Source organism: Ursus arctos, chromosome X (assembly GCF_023065955.2).
Source record: "Ursus arctos isolate Adak ecotype North America chromosome X, UrsArc2.0, whole genome shotgun sequence".
In the NCBI taxonomy this organism is placed as follows: domain Eukaryota; kingdom Metazoa; phylum Chordata; class Mammalia; order Carnivora; family Ursidae; genus Ursus; species Ursus arctos.
The window spans coordinates 7585702-7605589 of NC_079873.1; the positions used below are offsets into that span (position 1 = coordinate 7585702).

Here is a 19888-nt window from a genome sequence, read left to right on the forward strand (position 1 = left end):
TAGCTCTGCCCGTAATCACCTAAGCACTGCCCCTTCCTTTGCATTATTTATTATCATTCCAAGCGACGTGATGCCACCAATCTTATGGCTCTCTATAACCTGACCAGCCCCTCGGGAAATACTGCTAGGGCTAAAGGCTGCCCAAACTAGGCTCATCTTAATAACCTACTACTGGCAAGTCATTCATTGTAGATATCAACCAAGATGAACTCGACAGCAGAGACTGAAGCACAAATAGGCATGCTTGGTGGACACTCAAAGTGGAAAGGAACGAGAAGCATCTGCTGGAATTGTTGGAGGGAAACACCAAATACGCAAGAATGACACGCACCAGGCAGAACAATTCAAGCTGCAAAGGAAGAATGTCAGGGATTCTCAGAAGAAGCAGAGCTGCAGTCACCAAACAAGAGGAAAGAGAAAAGAATGCTTAGAGTCTTGAGAGAAAACATGACTCAGCAATGACCTTGGACTCAAATCCCTTAGCATGTCCACATCTCAACATCCTCCTTTGTACTCCCTCCCGGGGAGTCATACTGCAACATTCTGATGTCTAAGCGTCTAGGAATTGAAGTATATGCCCGCATATTTTTAACGACATCGGTGCTTTATCCAAACTCTAAATTTAACATAGCATCCTTTAAAGTCACATCCCTTGTGTTTTGCTTCACTCATTTGTTCGTGAAAAAAAAATTCCTTTGGAAACCAACTAGCAAGCATAAAAGAAAATGAATGTGGTGAAAGTTGCCAGTAGACCTCTGTGTACGTGTCGATAGGTGGTGAAAGGGATTGTCTGATTTGTTAACACCTCATTTTTGGATCAGCCCCTCCATAAATACTCTTCTCACACCCCAGAAAGAACAAGAACAGAATATATTTAAACTGGGCTCACTGGATGAGTCGAAAGCCTTGTCAGGAGGTCCGAAGCCTTGAAACTGTGAGTTCTCAGTATATAAGTAAAGTGACACTTCCATTTACTCCAACCCTGCAGTCTGTTATTTAAAGAAACCGCATTCTTATCTCTTCTTGGTTTTACGTGTTTGTTTTGTTTTATTTCAATTTACTGAATTTCCTTAACATCTGGCAAATGTCTGTATGGTAGAGGGGAGAGGGAAGGCAACGGAACAGGAAGAAGGAAATAAACTTGGGATGGGTAGGAGGGAGTTCCAGAAATATTTTCCATGCATGTTTCCATACCGAGGCAATGGTAATGAGAATTTGCTGCATGCCAGGCATTGGGTGAGGCATACAAGGCACCATGCTAGATGGACATCAAAGAGAGAGCAAAGAAACACAACAGCTTGGCAGACACACTGACTTAAAAACCCATTTGCACAGGCTTGAGAGAGCCTGTTGTCTCCTGGGGAGGCTTTGGCATGGCCAGAAGAAAACATCAAAGACACTCCAGACTTCAAATCCCTTCCAAGGGTGCGATCAGCAGGACAGGAAGTGGGCAAGTCATCCTGGAAGGAATTTGGAAGCGAAGGGGCTTATTTAAGGACACCCCAGTCCCGCACAGGAGCGCTCACCATGTGTACGGTCGACACACGTGATATGGTGAACAGCTTGGCACCCAGTCAGTAGCAAGCCTTGCCCTAGCCCCCTACCAAGAAACTGCAGGGAATAAGGCAACAGAAGAAAAGATAATTCAATAAGAATGTTTTGTCATCTTCGCGGTCAACTTCATATTTTGAAAGGATCCCATGGTACAAGGAAGCCTGCATTCTAAAACAACAGAATCATAAACAAATATTCAGAGATAGAAGCCCACAGGGATGGGAGAAGAGCAAACTTAACCAAGAGAAAACGAACAAGTGGGATTTGCCTGAAATCATATCTAGTACACTAGACTAAAACTCCCAGTAACCCAGCAGGGTTGCTTCATGCTTATAGTATCTCAGTAGGACCGAGGAACCAAAAGTTGCCAACAAACACAAGGCAAGACCTTTAATTCCATGTTGCTGGGAAATAATGACAGACTATGAAATCCGCCCATGTACAGAGTCCAAACGAGACTGAAATTTCACATGTAGCCTGTCACTGCAGTCGGAGGGTAAAAATGAACTTGGCCACGCTTTTTTCCCAAAACACAGAGTTCCTACAAAAGCTTGGGGTAGGAGCTTCCTTGAAGAGGTAGGAACGTTCGTTCAAGCAAACGTATGGGATACACACATGTATACTGATTCCATGTATCATGTGTATGTTGACGAAGCCAAATAACACATGCTGCATACACACATACATATTTATATATTTTAAAATGGATTAAAATAGAAATACACGTTTTAAAAATATATTTTAGATTGAACAAAGCTGAGATTTTAGAGTAAGGCCTCAGAAAATGGGGAATTTTTAGATGAGCCCCCAAGCCCAGTAATCTTTCCTTCTGTATGCGTAGTAAGCCAGGACCCATGGGTGCAGTCTAGCGGCCTTGTAGCATAATGGTCACGCGTGGAGTTTCTGGAGTGAAACCCTCAGGCCTGACATGCCATCTTCACTACTAATTATCAGTAGGACTCAGAAAAGTTCTAATCCAGAAAGCATGGGCATAATATCAGTACTTACCTTACATGGCTAATGTAGGGACTAAGCAAGATGATAGATGTAAAGGGTTAGATTAGACTCCACCACATGTTAGGGACTCAATAAACATTCACTATTAATATCACAAATCTATTATAAGCTCTGCTTATATACCTTGGTAGCGTCCATGGCAACCAAATGAGCAAAGAGTACCCAGTAGTATTTAACGCGTGCCTCTTGTTCAACTTAGAAATTAGAGTTCTGTAACTTGTTTGATTCCCTAAACCCCACAGTATAAACAGACATATAAAACCGAAAATTTCTTTTGTCCTATGTGGTCATTTCCATCATCTACTAAACAAATGCATTTTTTTCAGTTTACCTAATTTTCTATTTAATTTCATCTTCTTAGGAGAGAGTAAATGCCTATTCCTTGTCATCAGTATTAAACCCCATAAATAATTCTAGATGTCAGTACCATATTAGTACCTTAAAACAATGTTCCTCAAGATTTCTCCAAGGAGCAGATCCTCCAGTGTGCGCAGGTACTCTATTAAAAAAAAAAAAAAGAATTCTATATTAATTTGAAAAATGTGGATTAAACAATGGTAACTAGGCATGCAGGATTTATCAGAGCTTTAAATACGCTAATATGTGCTAGGGATCTCCAGGAGATGAATATAAAATGCCATGTTTCCCAAATCACTTGTCCACACAGCTCATTTTTCATGGAATTACCTCTTTCACAGTACTATGACCCTCAGATAGAACTAACATACTATGATAGGCACTTTGGGATACCCTATCTTAGAGGAGTGACTTGAAATCTTAGGACTTTATCCTAGAAAGTGGGGTCACGATCTCATGAGAATACAATCACTTTTGTACACAGACGAGCTGCATATAAAGCAATGGTGGCTATAAAATATCAGTGCCCTGAGCCCTAGGGTTGATCCTGAAGATTTTGATGGTTGAGAAGGTGTCTCCTCTCTCATAACGCTCCCTATATAGGCTCCTCCCACCTCTATAAGCTCAGAAAAGCTAAATTCTTCCAAAGATGAATGTAGTACTATTTTCAGTCAAGACCAACACTTGTTTTAGAAATGTGTTATGCTAAACATGTCATCAGCGAACACAATGAAAGATAACAAAATCTACATTTGTATCATACTTTCTATAGTTATTTAAACCTGCCTTCCACTTTTGTCTCTTGATCAGCATTTCCCAAACTTTAGGATCATAATAATCATCCAAGGAATTTGGGATAAATAGTGATTCTTGGGTTCTACCAGCCCATGTATTTTGAAATTTTTCCCTGGTAAGGCTTATGATCAAGCATCTTTAGGAAATTCAAACCTAGCTGCACATTACAAACTTTATTTTTTTTTAAATCCCAGAATCCTAAACAAAACCTATTGAATCAGAATCTCCAATGGTGGGCCGGGTATCTGTATTTTTTTTTTTAAACATCTGAAATGTTTGGAGAGCCAGTTCTCTGCAGAGAACCAAGTTCTTGCCTTAAATTATTTCAGTAGGTTGATAATGCTAAGTGAAATAAGTCAAGCAGAGAAAGACAACTATCATATGGTTTCTTTCATCTATGGAACATAAGAACTAGGATGATCGGTAGGGGAAGAAAGGGATAAAGAAAGGGGGGGTAATCAGAAGGGGGAATGAAGCACGAGAGACTATGGACTCTGAGAAACAAACTGAGGGTCTCAGAGGGGAGAGGGGTGGGGGAATGGGATAGGCCGGTGATGGGTAGTAAGGAGGGCACGTATTGCATGGTGCACTGGGTGTTATACGCAACTAATGAATCATCGAACTTTACATCGGAAACCGGGGATGTACTGTATGGTGACTAACATAATATAATAAAAAAACATTAAAAAAATTATTTCAGTAGGTTGAAATAAGGGAAACACTAACATTTTCTCCATCCTTTGATTTATCTCCGACCTGGTGTCTTGTTTAATGTTCTTCTTCAACATTATACCTTTGAAATATAAGCTTTTAGAACAGAATGGTGGCTAAATAGAGGAGGATGAACTAAAGGAGAGTAAGAATATAGAAAAACTAACTAACCCTTTTAGGAGTGAGATATCAATTCTATTTTCCTTGTACCCCCTGGGCTTTTCTTGAATTTTTGAAATCCTTTCTCTATACCTGGAATGCCTGTGAAGATATTTCTATATATCTATTCTCAAGTAGCATGAAAACATTTTGGAATTCTTTGCTAACTTAATTTTATGATATTTTATAATTTTAACAGATTTGGAAGTTACATAGATGTGAACAAAATGCAAGATAGGCAAAATACACAGCCACTCATCTGGGGGATGAATAAAAAGAGAAAAATCCCTTTCAATACCATCAGTTTCCATAATGTCTTATTAGTTCCATGGAAATTAATTTTGAAGCTGTGTCATACTTTAAAGATTTGATTTGAAGTAAAAGAGTCAATTTCAGTAAAATACCAAAAAGACATTTTCACGTTTTCAATTTCATTAGACTGAATATTGGTGTAAGACATACATGGATCCATGTCTCAATCTACCACTCTGCAACATTGGAGTTGAAATACTAAGCAAATTGTATTTTAGGTAAGAAACTTGCCAGCAATTTGCTTTTACCTTGTGAAAAAATAAAATAACAGTTTCATACCCAAATGTCGGTAAACGGACTATGGAATAATTTGAGTCTAAGGGCTATGAATATTCTGATTTTTATATTCATGCATTCCTTCAGGCATAAATTAAGTAGGCCATGGGGCAGTTGGGAGGGTGACCACAGCCTGACAAACCTTACGGTTCAGCAGATGTGGTTCTAAGATATGGCTTCACTGAAAAATATTCACCACTAAGCAATTTTAGGACTCCACTCTGAGGTTTTGATTTAAAAACTTGGAATTTCCAATAGAAAAGAAGTGGGTGGTACCATCACATTGGCCTTGGGATACAGAAATATTTAGTTGCCTCAAGTAAGCAATAATGTGAATCAACAGTATTTCAAATTGCAATCTTTCTACAAATGTGCAAGTCATGAGCTGAGAAAGTTTTTCAGCACATGCAATGGCCTTATTCAGTTTCTTTTTGGTGACTTCCAGATACCCGGGGGCTTTTCTTGGTGTATATATTAGAAACCTTCATGTGGGTCATTTGCTTTGAAAGATCAGCTCAGTATTTGAGTAAATTATTTGAACAGCATAGTCTTTGATTTAGAAAATAACATGTATTCTCAACTAAATGCAAAATTATTGAAATGTTCAAGATTTTAAAGGGAATATCACATCCACAGTCATTTCCTGGGCTGTGCAGCTGAACACCATCATTTATAACATACATGGAGAAATTCCATTTAAAATCATGAAATGCGCAGGAATCTATAAGTACCTAGATGTGTGGGAGAATAGGGACCAAGGAGCTTCACAAACAACCTAATGTCAACCTCATGCTTCAAAGTCTTGGGTTAATAAACATTGAGTAAGACCAGCAGTACTACTTTGATCTAGATCAAAACTTCCCACTCTAATTCCTTGGCTGTAAGAGGAAAGTGAATTTCCAGATTTCTCTTTGTAAAGAAAAAAAATGTGAAAGATGCTGACATAATTCTTCAATGGTTCCAAAACTTGTGGTTAAATTTATGAAACTCCTTGAGTTATAATCTAACATTTACATAAAGCAGGAGCGGGGGGGGGGGGCTGATGAAATTAACATGTCCAAAAGTTACAAAGGAAACCTCTAAGATAAAGCAGGATTGCAGTAACTTTTCCTTAATGGATTCTGGTTCCACACCTGGGGGACAACTCCTTCTGCGTGAAATACTTAGTTCACAAAACTCTTGATTTGTTCCAGTTTCTCACTTACCTTCCCACTGAATATTCAGAGTATCACTTACTGGTTTTATTAGTCTGAACACTTTGGTTGCCCAATCACGACAATATTCATTTTAAAATATTCTTGTTTACTTGTAGTGCCCTTGAAAACGACCATATGGAAAGCCACCGTATTCACTCATACAGATGAATGAAGACCAAGCAAAAGAAAAGCCATGTTCTCATTGCCTAAGAAGTTGGCAGTGTTCCCTCACTGGACTGTAAGTTCTGTGAGGGTAGGGATATTAAGTGCTTTTTCTTCAGGGTGTCATCACCAGTAGCATGGTGGTTTGCACATAATACAACTCCATAAATTTTTCAGTTTGGTTCATTACATCTGGGGTTATCAGCGTCTATGCATTGGGTTTCCTCTACTTATTATCAATTACACTTCGCAGTGACTTTTCTAGTTAGGCAGTATTATCCTCTTTTCATCAAGTCTAAGGTCCCATAGCAGGAAAACAAAAGAACTGGGATTAGAACCCAAGCTTTCTTATTCCAAGTTTATCACTCCCACCCACATCAGATACCTGAAACAGTATTCAGCAGACAGAAGGAGTTTCAAAGTCTTTTCTCATCCCAGCAAATAAAGTATACTATTTGATTCCTCTCATTTTTACCTGAATATCTGATACAGGAATCCTTCCTTAACTATAAAAAAGGTAGAGTGGTGAGATCCACTATTTCTTTCAATTTTGAAGGAACAGAAAAGTCTTCAGTTAATTATTTAGCGAAAAAGCTTCCCGATTCCCATTTCAATATTTTCCTAATCACATTTCTGTTTGGAACACAGGCACTGAATTTGGAACCTGAAGCCCATTTCCTGTCTAAAATGGTTTTCATTCACTGAATGTGAACACTTGTTTTTTATTGCAAAGTTGTTTACAAAGCCGAGCTGCTGGAATTCATTTCTTTTAATGAACAAAAGAGTGATGGAATATTTAGCTGGAAGGAATTCACAGAGAGTTGCATGCAACTGGCAAAGAGTTTTAAGGAAAAGTTTTCAGTTCGAATGGAGGTTCCTCAGTCCAAATTGGAGGAACATTCAGGTAAAATTCTTCTAATGAAAGAACTGAATAAATGAGAAAAGGAAGTTTGATAACCTCTTTTTTTTTAAAAAAGATTTTATTTATTTATCCGACAGAGATAGAGACAGCCAGCGAGAGAGGGAACACAAGCAGGGGGAGTGGGAGAGGAAGAAGCAGGCTCATAGCGGAAGAGCCTGATGTGGGGCTCGATCCCAGAACGCCGGGATCACGCCCTGAGCCGAAGGCAGACGCTTAACCGCTGCCACCCAGGCGCCCCTGATGACCTCTTTAAACTAAACAGAGATGGTTCTCATCCAAAAGAATCGTGCTTTCGGGAAATATTCATAAACGTCGGATCCTTGCTACACACCAGGCATCAGGATCCCAAGTTCACTAGGACTTTGTGATCTGTACCCATAAAAGATAACCAATAATTTTATGTTTTCGTGAAAAATGCCAAAAGACTACTGCTCCTAACATAAAATTCATCATTTTAAAGTGAATAATTCAGTGGTTTTTAATATATTTACAGCGTTGTGCAATCATCACCACTATCTAATTCCAGAACACTTTTATCACCCCAGTAAGAAATTCTGTACCCACTAGCAGTCACTCGCCATCCCCTCCCCCTCGCAGTCCTAGCAATCTCTATGGATTTGCCTATTCTGGACATTTCAAATAAACGGGATCATACAATATGGTCTTTTACGATTAACTCCTTTCACTTAGCGTAATGTTTTTGAGGTTCATCGACATTGTAGCATGATTCACTTCATTCCTCTTTAGCTGAATCATATTCCATTGTATGGATAAACCATAGTTTGTCCATCTATTCATTAGTTGATGGACATTTGAGTTGTTTGCCCCGTTTGGTTATTATGGAATAATTCTGCAATGAGCATTCGCGTACATGTTTCTGTGTAAACATGTTCCTTTGATATGGTCAACTTAGAAGCAAAGAAAAGCAAGATGCAGAAAGGTGGCTACCACTGTGCCAAAGACAGCAAACGTATCAGTAGTTTGTTCCCTTTGTTCCTGAATAGTGTTTTACTGTCTGAAGATACCACTGTTTATTCATTTACCACTTGTAGGATGTTTGGGTTATTTCTAGTTTTGGGTAATTATGAATAAAGCCACTACAAATGTTCACATACTGATTTTAGAGTGAATATAAATTTTAATTTCTCCTGGGTAAATACCTGGGAGTAGGACTGCTGCGTCATATAATTCTATGTTTAACTTTACAAGAAACTGCTAAACTCTTTTCAAGGAGACCTGACCATTTTGCATTTCTACCAGCAATGTGTCAGTTCCCATGGCTCTACATCCTTGCCAACACTTGATATCACTAGATATTATTTGTTTCTTTCATTTTTAACCATTCTGACACATGTACAGTGATATCTCACTGTGATCCCTTTAAGTTTTGATGTTCTAAATTACCCTAGGTAGGTTTTCTTATATTGCTTTTTATCTGGCAAGTAACTTGTTATTGTTTTTTTAAACAGATATTATTTATTTATTTGAGAGAGAGAGAGCATGAGCGAGCGGTGGGGTGGGGGAGGATAAGGAGGGGCAGAGGGAGAGGGAGAAACAGCTCCCTGCTGAGCAGGGAGCCCGACGTGGGGCTTGATCCCAGCACCCTGGGATCAGGACCTGAGCCGAAGGTAGATGCTTAACCAACTGAGCCACCCAGGAGCTCCCATTATTGTTTTTTTTCTAGCATTTAAAAAAACTTGCACAGAAGTAGAGAGAATGGTATAATAAATCTGCATAAACCGTTCACCCAGCTTCTATGATGATCGACATTTTGCCAATTTGTTTCATCCAGCACCACCACCATTTTCTGGTTTGTTTTTTCTGGAGTCCTTTTAAGCAAATCTCATACTTCATCTCATTTCACTACTAAGTATTTCAATATGAATCCCTTGAATAACTTTAAAAATAAAAAAATGTAATCACAAGTAACAACATTAATGATAATTCCTTAATTTCCTCTAATATTTAGCCTATGCTCAAATATCCCCAATTGCCTCAGAAGTGTCTTTTTAAAAGTTGCTTTGTTTAAATTTAATTTGCTTATGATGTGAGGTGGAAGCTAAAAAAATTTGAGGTCCTACCTCCAAATGATTGAGGTTCCACTCAATTTTCAGAAATAGTTTAAGCTTAGTTCAGATTTTACCCAAGTTATAGTTTAGCTATTTCAAAATTATATTTTTATTATACAGCAGCAATTGGAGAGTATAAGGCGGATATTAAGAGTGCAGAATTGGCATATCATTTAACCCACAGATCAAAACACTTACAAGATGGCTGCTGCTATTAAACAGTGTGGCCGATTGATTCTGTTGGCCGTGAATACATGGGTTGGCACTTCCAGCCCAGGGTAGGGTGGAGAGGACAGATCCAGAGGCGAGGGCACAGGAAGGGGTTCTTTATTTGGCCACTAACAGAAGGACATGCCTCTCTTACCTGGCATTGTTGCAAACAAGGGTTGTTCATAGTAGGCCCTCAACACGATTAAGAATTAAGAAAATGTCCCATTAAAAAGCGTCTGTGTGGGTGTGTTTTGCATTAGGGACTTCAGCCAAATGCAATTTTGCTTTTGTTTTGGAATAAAACCCAAATAAGGAATTTTTGCCATGCCAGTTTAACTTCTACTTTATTTAGAAACAGATAAGACTTTATTTTGAATTAGCTCCATTTCAGTTCACGGTTGAGTCATAAAAACCTCCAGAGATTACTATGTAGATTTAAAGATAAGCAAGTTGGTGTGTTCTGTTCTAATTTTTAAATTAATATCTCAGTGTAAATTCTTGGTTGTTACCAGACTTTTCTTCAATCCGAACCATCGTGCTGTGTTATATGGCTCCCTACAGCCCCTGAGCTCTTTTTCAACATTTGCACAAATGTATTTGCTTGCTCTATTGCCATTTAGTCCAGATAACAAGGCTCAAGTAAATGTAGCCTGCACAACAAGAATATAATCACTGTTTAAAATCAAACTTCAGAGTGGGTCAACATGGCATAATCTCCTGCCTAAGTGATCTGTAATTCGCCTCTCCAGATAGTCATCTTGGCCCTGGAGTAGTTTAAAAGGTAGTAGCTGCCAAAAATTGTTAACCATTAAACAAAGGTTTACTTTTCTTTTGTGTGGCAGGAACAAAGGTGCACTTTTAAATCTGTGTTAAAAAATGTGTAGGTTTCGAAGAGTTCAATCTGCTCTACAACTCTTGCTTTTAGTATCCCTAACAGACCTTTTAAACGTGCTTGGGGGTTTTGGTTTGGTTTTTTGTTTTTTATTTTGCCTTGATTGGGTGATCTCAGCCAAGGTATGTGTTTTATTTCTGGGGGTGTAAGTTGACGCAAAGAAAACTTGGAAAACAGTCCTAAAAGGAGGGCGTATTACACTGAAATGTATTCCATCAATTGCCAGAATATTTAAGAACACTGAGTCATCATCATGGGTAATGCCCCCTTCATGAGGGCAAAAAGGAGTTTTCATCATGAAGAATATTCATCTCTCTTACCGAACCATGGTGCTTAAAATTTAGCAGTCCACGTATTTGCCTTTCGTGTAGCTAAAAAGTAAACATTAACATTTTTGCTCACTTTTCAATTCCATAAAGTTAGCCCACTGCATTACTTCCAGCTTCAAAGAATTCTATAGTTTCATTTTCAAGGCAACTCTAGAAGACATGGCATTTTAAGCACTAGGAGACTCGAGACTCCTACACACACAGCCTCTCATGGATTCAATTAGTCACCATTAGAACCTGAAGATCTAAGTTTCTACGTAGTTGGCTGTGCTTAAGGCAGGTTTCTCCCAGGGCATTGTGTCTTTTCACAATTATATTTGGTTTCTGCCAAGTTCTCCTTTTGGAACTTAGAATGTCTTTTTAGACCTTTACCAGTGGAAGGACAATGCCAGGTTTTTCATTAGTGTAATGAGCCCATTCACCAGAGCCAATGGGGTATCTTGTTACTTTTCAAATTCCTTAGAGTAAAAATGTTGGCAAAGTCATTGCTTTCTTCTACCTATTAGAAACTTTTTTCTTTACTTCCAGATAAAAGACACAAAGATACTTGAAGTGATGTTTTATAACTATGGTTTTTCAACCTTCCTGGCACTGTGAACATTTGGGGTCAGATAATTCTTTGTAGAGGAGGCTGTCCTATGCATTGTGGGATGCTGGCCTCCACCCACTAGATGCTAGTAGCTACCCCACCCCACTTGTGACAACCACAAATGTCTCCAGACATTGCTAAATGTCCCTTAGGGGACAAAATCACCCCCTGTTGAGAACCATGGTTTTATAACTAGCAAGACAGGTATTCATTTTCTGTCTTTTAAATTACTTAGGGGCACCCAAGTGGCTCAGTTGGTTGAGTGTCCAACTCTTGATCTTGGCTCAGGTCATAATCTCGGGTCCTGGGATTGAGCCCCACATCAGGCTTCACGTTCAGCGGGGAGTCTGCTTAAGAATTCTCTCCCTCTCCCTCTCCCTCTGCTCCTCGCTACACTCATGGTCTCTCTCTCTCTCAAATAAATAAGATCTTTTAAAAACATAAAAATAAATAATTTATTTATTAATGCATTCCACAGTCAGCTACTGTGTAAGGAGTGGTGCTGGACACAAGGTGGTACTAGACAAGATCTTTGCATGATGCTTGTCCTCACAGAATTTATGGATTAGCCTAGGAAGCCCACAGTCTAACCTTATTCCTGACATCTCCATAGCAAGAGTCCTGAACCACGGTCAGTATAGGCTAGGTCCCATTCTGTGAATTCACATCTTGCCTTGGCTCATAACCCTCAAATCCCCAAACCAGAGCATCTGTGTGACCTCAGTGGTCACACCAAAGGATGATCCTGCTCTCTTTTGAGCTCTTTTGTGGTACTGAGTTGGTGCCATTCATTATCTACTTCCTGGTTTACAGATGCTATCTAGGTACAGCTCATAACTTTCTTACTCCTAGTGACTGGCACCCCCCTAAGACAGATGCGTGGTTGACTGCCTGGATGGATGGTTGGGTCAATTACTGTGGAGTACCTTGACATCCCAACTACAGCTTGGAGACAATTTTTGTTTTTTAGTACTAGAATGACATGACCAAAACAATTATTTATAAATATCATCCATGTGACATTGTGCTGGAAAAACTGGAGAAGGGAAAGCCTGAAGCCATAGAGAGAGTAATGAAATTATTTTCTATTCTTCATATAGATCAATAAAGTACATTGGTAGAATAATGGCAATGTAAATGAGGAATGAATGAACAGAAAGGAGAACGATTTCAAGGAAAAAAAAAATAAAAGTTTGGAAGAGGAAGTGATCACTACAAAGGAAATGAAAGTCAAAGGATTCTGAAGTTCAGAGTGTAGGGATCTGAAAGTATGGTTTCTCCATTAAATACAAATAGAAGTTTTGAGATGAGTCAAAGATGTTAGGACATACTGGGATCATCATTCTTCATGTAATTCTCCTCTTTCAAAAGCAATATTCTTATGAATTTTTTACTCTTACATTAAATTCAGCAGTAATTTAAGAGCAACCAAATAAGGGAGTCAGATGATGGACTTTGTGAATAAGATCACGTGGAAAACAATGACGAGAAAAGCAACACAATACAGACAAAAGAGGACTTATAGGATCCCTTTACCTTTGTGCAAACAGACTGTGGTGGGGCTAGGGTAGAAGCAGGGATATTATTTAGGAATCTGTTACATCAAACCCCAGTGTTAGGGGTGGGAATGATGAGAAGTGGTCAGATTAGGGAAACACTGCAAAGACTGAGTCAACAGAATTCATAGATGAATTCAGTATAAAAAATGACTCAAAAAAGACCCCAAGATTTATGGCATGAATTACTGAGTTGAAGAACTTAGGGAAATAGCTAATTTGAGAGGATATCAAAAATTCATTTGTTACCGTGTTAACATTAAGGAACTCTTTAGATATCCAAGCAAAGATATCAAGTAGCCATTTGGAAATACATTATCTAAAGTTAGGTGCTTGGCTGGAAATAACAACTTGGGGGTAGTATTGCACGGGTTTCTTAACTGCAGACAATAGAATCCCCTCTAGCCAGTTTAAATAGAAATGGGATGTTACATGCACTCTCACGTTTATTACAGCATTACTTAGCAATAGCCAAGAAATGGAAGCAACCTAAGTGTCCACCGATTGATGAATGGATAAAGAAGGTGTAGTGTATATATACAATGGAATATTACTCAGCCATAAAAGGATGAGATTTTTCTGCTTGTGACAACCTGGATGGGCCTAGAGGGTATTATGCTAAGTGAAATAAGTCAGACCAAGAAAGACAAACACCATATGATTTCGCCCATATGTAGAATCTCAAAAACAAAACAAAAAAAATGAATAAGTAAAGAAACAATGAGCAGAATCAGACCTATAAATAGAATAAACTGATGGTTGCAAAAGGGGAAAGGGGTGGAGGGATGGGCAAAATGGGTGAAGGAAAGTGAGAGATATAGTCTTCCAGTTACAGAATGAATAAGCCACAGGAATAAAAGGTACAGCATAAGGAATATAGTCAATGATATTATAATAGCATCGTATGATGACAGATGGTAGTTACACTTGCTGTAAGCATAGCATAATATATAGAGATGTTGAATCACTGTGTTGTACACCTGAAAGTAATGTAACATTGTATGTCAACTCACTCAAAAAATAAGAAAAATAAAAATCATAACAACTAAGATAAAAAGTAACATGTTCAGCTGTAACTGGAATTATAACATAAGAGGAGTAAAAGTTGGCTCTGATGTAGATGTTCCATATTAAAAATGTAAGACTACAGGGGCGCCTGGGTGGCACAGCGGTTAAGCGTCTGCCTTCGACTCAGGGCGTGATCCCGGCGTTCTGGGATCGAGCCCCACATCAGGCTCCTCCGCTATGAGCCTGCTTCTTCCTCTCCCACTCCCCCTGCTTGTGTTCCCTCTCTCGCTGGCTGTCTCTATCTCTGTCGAATAAATAAATAAATAAATCTTTAAAAAAATAAAAATGTAAGACTACAATAACCCTTAATCAGTAAATGTGGGGGGAAAAACAGTTGTACTGTTCCTACTTTTCTTCTATATTATGCATTTAGGCTAAGTCAAAGTATAAAACTGTGCTGAATAAGGGGGCGCCTGACTGGCTCAGTCAGTAGAGCATGCGAGTCTTGATCTCAAGGTTGTAAGTTCGAGCCCCATGTAGGTATAGAGATTACTTAAAAAAATAAAATCTAAAATATGTGCTAAATGACATATTTTTAATTTATGTAGAATTGTATAGGCTGATCAAATAAAGAAAATTCAATAAAGTGAAAAAGAAAAAGAAATGGAGTATTACATGGTTCCAAGAATAGATAGAACAAGACCTGGATGTTACACGGCCAAACATGATGCAGCCACGGCAAACATCCAACCACACCATTGGAAAGTTCTAATAGAAACACCATTGTTGGTACTACCCACTGTGCCATTAGGGACTGGACATTGGAAATCTATCTGACTTCCTTCAGACAAAGCAGATATGCCTTAGTCATGAAATGTGACCCTCTCTCTCCTAATCATGTGCACCCAGATTTTGCACCGATGCACATGAGTTGAAGAAATTCAGCCATACGTCTCTACTCCAGCTATAAGAAAAACATGCCATTTTAGTTTTACAACCTCTCGAGTGTTAGAAGGAAAGCTAGAGGAGTTTGGAATGAGTGTTGAATAAGTAAACTTGCTATATTTGCTTCAGGGAACCAGTGGTGTATAGATGGTATTTACGGTTATGGTACTGCGTGAGGCCACCTGGGGAGAGAAGAGGGACAGTGGCTGGGCTTAGTCCTTGAGCACCCCAATACTTAGATATCTAGGAGGGAAGCTGAGAACAATCAGGCAGTGAGAAGAAAAACCAGGAAAGTGTGGTGTCCTAGAAGCTGAAGGAGTAAGTGACTACACTGAATGGTGTTTTGAGATAGATTAAGAACAGAGAACTGACCACTGGATTTGAAAACATGTAGATCATTCATGACTTTGACAAGAGGTATTTCAGTGGAGTGATTAGAATGGGTGCATAAGAGATTTGGAGAGGGTGAAATGGAGATGATGTGTATAAAGCAGCAACGATATGGTGATGGGAATTGGAGGGAAAAATAGGACCAAGGGAAGGTGTTCTTTCAAATGGGAGATATTTAAAAATTAAAGATGAAAAAGGCATAACACAGCCACATATCTAAACAATCCAACCAAGTTGTATATTTTGAATTTTCTTTCACAAAAGCTGGTTTACTGCCTGATCTGTGCAAATACCATGTTTTTAAACATTTTGTTCTAACTGGTTGGAATGCCCCTGTGGCAGGATGTCAAGGGCTTTCTGTTTAACGTCTCACTGTGCTCTGAGTCTTGACACAGTCATCCTTTCATAACTGGAGAATAAGCTCTCTGATCTTGTTCACACTTTCCCCGAAGCACTCCGCATTTCAGCTTTCTCTACCTTTAACAAACAAGTTCATCAAAAAATATCACCCTTGTGTGATCCAGAATAGGAAGGCACTTACTTTAGAAAGTGCTAGACTATGAAGGTCAAATCATATAGTGTGTAGCCATTTGAGACTGCCTTCTTTCACTCAGTATAATGCTTTTGAGATTCATCTGGATTGTATCAATAGCTTCTTCTTTTTTTATTGCTGAGTAGTATTCTATTTTATAGATGTACCACCACTTCTTTATCCATTCACCAACTGGTGAACATGGCAGTTGGTTTCAAAATTAAGAATTAAAACAATATTGTGGAATACACACACACACATTCCATTACGTATATGGAATATTACTCAGCCATAAAAAATGAAATCTTGCCATTTGCAATGACATGGATGGAGCTAGATATGCTGAGCAAAATAAGTCAGAAAAAGATGAATACCATCTGATTTCATTCATACGTGGAATTTAAGAAACAAAACAGATAAACATAGGGGGAAAAGAAAAAGAGAGACAAACCATAAAATAGACTCTTAACTATAGAGAACAAACTGAGGGTTACTGGAGGGAAGGTGGGTGAGGGGATGAGGTAAATGAGTGATGGGGATTAAGGAAGGCACTTGTTTTGATGAGCACTGGGTGTTGTATGTAAGTGATGAATCACTGAATTCTACACCTGAAACAATTATTACACTGTATGTTAACCAACTGGAATTTAAATAAAATCTTGTAGGAAAAGAATAAAACTGGTAAATACATTCACATTCAATTTTTTGTGTGGACAAATAAAGAGAAATGTCTTCAATGTCTTCATTTCTCTTGGGTAAGTATGGAGTGGAACTGTTGAATCAAAATATAAGTGTATGGTTAACTTTAATTTATCCTGGAGGTAGTAACCATTTTATATTCCAACCAGCAATTCATCTGGCATCCTAAAAACTTGCTAAACTCACTTATTAGTTCTAAGAGGTTTTTTTGTAAAATCTTCGGGATTTTCTACATAGTCAATCACATTGCTGAAGAAAAAGACAAGTTTTACTTACTCCTTTCCAATCTGTGCTTTAAAAAAAAAATTGCCGTTATTTCACCGGCTAGAATCTCCCAGTATGATGTTGACTGGAAGTGGTGAAAATAAAAATCCTTGCCTTATTCTTAATCTTGGAAAGAAAATATTCAATCTTGAATAGGAAAGTATGAGGTTGGTTATAGCTGTTTTTGTTGACATCCTTCATCAGAATGAAGACAGTTTGCCTGATGAATACATGTTGAACTTTGTTAAGTGATTTTTCTGTATCTATCGAGATGATCATGGTGAATTTCAATGATGTTTTAATGTTGAACCAAACTTGCGTTACTAGGATAAGTTCCATTTGGTCATAATATAATTTAATTCCTACATTTAACTTGCTAATATTTTGTTAAGAATTTTTGTGTTTATGCTCTTGAGGGATATTGGTCTATAATTTTCTCTCCTTTAAATGTCTTTGTCTGGTCTTGGTATCAGGGTAATGCTGGCCTCATAATTTGAGCAGGAATGTGTTTCATGTTCCTCTATTTTTAGGAAGTTTATATAAAATTGTGTTATCTTTTTCTTTGTCATTAGGTAAAATTTGCCAGTGAAGTTATCAGAGTCCAGGGTTTTCTTTGTTGGAAGATGTTTAACTACAAATTTAATTTCATTATTTGGTGTAGGATTATTCAGGTTACCTCTTTCTTCTTGAGTGACCTTGAGTGGTAGGTTTATAACATTTGAGCAATTTTTTCCATTGCATCTAAGTTATCAAATCTATTAGCATAAAATTGTTCGAAGTAGTCCCTTATTTCCTTTAATGTCCTTAGGATCTTTAGTGATGTTTCCTCTTTCATCACTAATACTATTAATTTGTGAGTTCTCTCTTTTTTCCTTAGCAGTTCAGCTAAAATTTTTTTATCAACTTCATTGATTTTTTTCAAAGAAACAGATTTTGCTTTTATTGATTTTCTCTTTTCTCTGTTTTCAATTCCATTGATTTCTGACCTTATCTTTATTGCTTAATCTTTTATTTATTGCTTTTAGTTAAATTTTCTTTTTTCTAATTTACCTAGGTAGTTTAGGAAATTGGTTTGAGACCTTAGTTTTGAACATTTAATGCTATACATTTTCCTCTTAGTGTTGTTTTAGCTGCATTCACACAATTTATATGTTGTCTAATTTAATTCATTAAAATATGTTCTAACCTCCTTGTGACTTTCTCTTTTTCTAATGGGTTATTTAGAAGTGTGTTATTTCATTTCTAAATATTTGAGCGATTTTCCAGATAACTTCTTATTCTTGATTTCTAGTCTAATTACTTTTTAGTCAGACACATCATTTTAATATTTTTAATTACTTTAAATCTGTCAAGGCTTATTTTATGGATCAGAATGTGGTCTATTCATAGTCTACGTTTATCATAGTTTCACTACAGAAATGTTTACATTCTTCACCACAGAAATATTCGTCTGATTGATTTCCTGGGGTTTCCCCAGCCTCCACTATAGGTATTACATAATACACAGTATATGCACCATGTAATCTTCCTAAAACCTGAAAAACTGTGAATTCTAAAACACATCTGGTTTCAGAGATTTGGTATAATTGTGGACTGATTTCTTGTTATATTATTGTACATGTGATTCAGAATATGTTTATATTGTTTTTAGATTATCATTGACATAAAAACACCTAAATTAAAAAATTCATAGAACTTAAAGACTCTAAAGAATATTTCCCTAGACCACGAAGGCCATGGTTCCCAGCCAAAAAACTTAGCAATGATGAATTTATGACATAATAGTGTTGAGTTTTCTTTGGCTCTAGCTGCTTTTCTTAGAAGAGACCTCCTTTGAAATGCTGAACTATCTGACAGGCAAATTTGGGTGGCACTTTTTGTTTTGGATTTTCTTGGACATGATCAGAATTGTCAAAGGCAATTTTACTGCTTTTCTGTGTTAAGTACTAAAAATTCCAAGGACATCCTTGAGGAGACAGAGAAGATAAACAGTTCATGACAAATATCAACCTCATTCTAGATCAGAACTATCTTGCTTTTTGAAATCCTCTAATTATCTATTGAAACCAAGAAAATTGCTTATCAAAACCAAGAAAGTTGGCAGTTTTAGAATAAATTCTTACCAACACTATTCCCAAATCTGTAGTAATGAACCAGAGGAAAAGAATACATTTAAGTGTCCTTACAATTGCAAACCTCAGTCCAGATTTAAATAATGCCAGTCTTTATTAAAAAATTTTGTAGAAAGGAAATGATAAATCAAGGGGGCCTCAATTTTGCAGGATTAGGGGAAAAGCCTCAAGATCAGCAAGTAGGAGTTAAATTAGTAAATTCAATAGACAATGTGTAGGTCAGCCAAACCCACAAGCAGGAGGCAGACAATGCAGGAAGAGAAAGCAGCAAAGTTCTGACACAGTTGGCATTCTTTTAACCACAAGAATCTGAGGAATCAAGAGAATTGTGGGAAACTGACGAGAGATTCTAAAGGTTTATGCCACAACTTCTCTGCACATTTTCCACTCCTGGTTGCCCAGGAACTAAGACCCTACCTTATGTCAATGACATTATAAAAAGAAATTCACACGATAATGAGGAAAACAGTAATTGGGGGTGGAGCAGAAGATCACCTGGTTAGTTCTACCTTGGCAAAGTCTTGATCACAAGGTTAGGTTTGATGTCATGAAGGGAAAGAATATTAAAAATTACTTTTAACTGGGTGCTACTGATGTATTGCTTCTTCTCATGGAGTCTGGGTGGACTCCATGTTAAATAATGAAAGTGATGTGGCTATGCACTCAAGTTGAGTGACATTATCTACTCTTAGATCCCTGCTTAGAAGAAAAAGTTAGGAAGCTAATATTCAGGACTAGAACCAGATGGATGTCCCATTTCCTGGTGCTCTGTGCAGGGCAGGGGATGGGTGTCAGTGACTCCTATTGCTGAA

The 19888-nt window shown here is 37.8% G+C and overlaps 1 protein-coding gene across 3 annotated transcripts in view; it reads right to left on the minus strand.

The window, feature by feature from the left end:
* The window catches only part of MID1 (midline 1), a 569906-nt gene that overhangs the window by 391385 nt on the left and 158633 nt on the right, over nt 1-19888 (minus strand). For all 3 annotated transcript variants that reach the window (XM_044391873.3, XM_048213242.2, XM_048213241.2), the window contains exon 5: nt 3010-3070. The gene's annotated coding sequence lies outside the window, so the exon portion shown is untranslated. The remainder of the gene's footprint in view (nt 1-3009; nt 3071-19888) is intronic.